The sequence below is a fragment of the Alosa sapidissima genome, chromosome 10 (assembly GCF_018492685.1).
Source record: "Alosa sapidissima isolate fAloSap1 chromosome 10, fAloSap1.pri, whole genome shotgun sequence".
In the NCBI taxonomy this organism is placed as follows: Eukaryota; Metazoa; Chordata; class Actinopteri; order Clupeiformes; family Clupeidae; genus Alosa; species Alosa sapidissima.
This window is the reverse complement of record NC_055966.1, coordinates 11,272,644-11,275,729: the sequence shown is the minus strand read 5'-3', so window position 1 is coordinate 11,275,729 and position 3,086 is coordinate 11,272,644.

The following is a 3,086-nucleotide window of genomic DNA, read 5'->3' as shown; positions in this document are numbered from 1 at the left end:
CTAGAGTTCACATCAGTATGTGCACACATGCTCTTACTCTCTCTCACACATTCATACACACACACACACACTCCCCACACATGCTCTTACCCTCTCTCATACATTCATATACACACACACACACACATACACACACACACACACACACACACACACTCCCCACACATGCTCCAAATGCTGGCACACACAGCGACACACATGTTTCTCCAGCCCTGATTGAGACAGATTGCGCTCAGTAGCGACGGCGGTGGAATTTTCGGGGATGAGGTGGCCGAGATTGCTCCTCCACGTGGAGAGTTTAATCAGGGAAGGCCTTGTCCTGGACAAATTTGTGGCCCCGTTCACTAATTCATCTCGCCACTGGCGTCCTTGAGCTGTCTCCTGCACTAATGAAACGGTTCACACACAGTGAAGGTCAGCCAGGTCCATCTCCTCACCGCTACTTCTACCTCTCCTTTCGTTTCCTCTCTTTTCATTTTGTTTCCTCTCCTTCACTTCTTTCTCCTCCTCTCTCACTCTTTCTCATCTCCTCAGTGCTTTTTTTTTGTGGTCTCTCTTTTGTCCAGGCCCATGGTCATCTACTCTGTCTATGATTGTAATCTCTGTCCTGTCGTCCAGCGTTTGTCCTCTCTTTGCTACAGACTGCGCCTCTCTCTTCTCTATGGTCTCTTAATGTAAGAACTTCAACTCTCAAAACACACTCATGCCATTAAAGCACAGATAATTTGTACCACAGATAACCTCTTGGTTTTCAAACCACTTTCAGTGTGTGTATGTATGTGTGTGTGTGTGTGTTGTTGATGATGACCCTCCATCGACCCACACACACACTCAACTTTAAATGTGACACCATTCCAGCCTGAGAATAAACTCTTGTGGCAAGCATCTCGGAGTGGCATTAAAAAGCACTCCCTTCTGAGCTGAAAGAGAGAGAGAGAGAGAGAGAGAGAGAGAAAGAGAAAGAGAGAGAGTGAGCGAAAGGCTGAAGAATGAATAGCAATGGAGAGAGGGAGAGAAGGCCACTGGGAGAGAGAAAAAAAAGAAAGAGAGAAAGAGAAAGAGTGGGGTGGAGGACAGAGACAGATTTCCCCAGGGTGCCATACTTATCCAGGCACACTCCTTGGGGGGAAAGAGGGGGACATGAGTAACACCCCCCCCCCCCTTCCACACACACACACACAAACACACACACACACACACACACACACACACACACACACACTCACACACACTCACACACACCCTGCACTCCCCCCGCACAAGCCCACTCTAAACACTAAATCTGCAGTCAATACGAGACTGATGACTGTAGTCCCTTCTGTAGCTGGCTAATCAGGCGGCTGCGACCCCCCCACCCCCCTCACCCACCCCTCCCCTACCCAAATCAGCCCAAAGCCCCTGTATTAATTAAAGGTAATTAGTGTCTGTCAGATCGCAGATGAAGACAAGGGTCTGAGAGAGGATTGGTGTGTGTGTGTGTGTGTGTGTGTGTGAGAGAGAGAGAGAGAGAGAGAGAGGGAGAGAGAGAGAGAGAGAGAAGAGAGAGAGAGAGATAGAGAGAGAGAGAGAGAGAGGAGAGAGAGAGAGAGAGAGGTGGGGTGGCTGATTGGGTTGAGACAAGTTATGGGACAGAGCGGGGAGGGGAGGAGGGGGTTATTGGGGGGGGGGGGGGTTATTGGGGAGGTGGGGGGGGGGGGGGGGGGGTTATTGGGGGGGGGGTAGGCGTGTGTAAGCGGAGCAGAGAAGGGGCGCGCGTGCTGTCGCTCATCAAAAGCCCCCTCGCCGCTATTGACCATTATGGCCGCTGTCTGCCCTCTCCTCCACCTCCTGTGTGTAGCCATCAGTCCGCAGGTAGTGAGCGTGGGTCAGAGAGAGTTTGAGTGTGTGTGTGTGTGTGTGTGTGTGTGTGTGTGTGTGTGTGTGTTGGAGATGTCTAGATGAATGAATGCTATGTTTGTGTGTGTGTGAGGGGTCTTTTTAGATGGATGTGAGGCATGATGCGTGTGTGTGTGCGTGTGCGTGTGGGTGTGGGTGTGTGTGTGTGTGCGTGTGGGTGTGTGTGTGTTTATGTGTGTTGTGTGGAACATTAACCTCCTACTCATGTCAGTTGGGTTACAAATGAAATATTTGTCATCGTTGCTGCTACTCTGATGGCCTGTTCCGCTCACTGTGTGTGTGTAAGTGTGTGTGTGTAAGTGTGTATGTGTAAGTGTGTGTGGACGTGTATATGTTGCAGGGGACAGTATGGAATGTTTGAGGGGTGTGGGGTCCATGAATAAAGACTTTGCATATCAGTACAGATGATGGATCCCCTGCCATACACACACACACACACACACACACACACACCTACAAACAGAGCGGGATGAGTAGCATAACAGTATTGCTGACACAGATGTGGTTTAGTCAGTTGGTCTGTCGGCTGTGTCGGATGTCAAAGCTTCTATCAGAGCCCAAATACCACCAAGACACACGCACAGCGGTGAGTCATAAAGAATTTGCTACCACACATACACACACACACACACACACACACACACACACACACACACACAGTCGCAATCGAGTCCTTACAAACATATATGAACGCACAAATACACACAGACAGACAGAACTACAGACACAAATAAGCTCACACACACACACACACACACACACACACACATACACACAAGCAGCTGTTGCTAGGACAGGTGTCTCTAGCCTCACACTTAAAAGAAGAAAGCACTTGAGGAATTTCTCTGAGCAGAAAGGTTTCCCCTCTTGTCTGTATGTGTCTCTCCTTCCCTCTCTCTCTCTCTCTGTCTCTCATTCTTTTCTTTCTCTCTCTCCCTCGCTCTCACCTTGAGCCGAGGATTCGGTTTCAGCTTTTACTGCCTCTAAAAGCAGTGTGAGGGTCCGATGACCCCTCACCTCCAGTGGGTAGGAATAGAGCCCCTGTCAGGGGTCATGCAATGGAAGTCTTTTGTGCGTGTGTATGTGTGTGTGTGTGTGTGTGTGTGTGTGTGTGTGTGTGTGTGTGTGTTTGTTTATGCCATTATCTTTACCTACAGGCCTGCACAACTCTCGCAATTAACACCTTAACA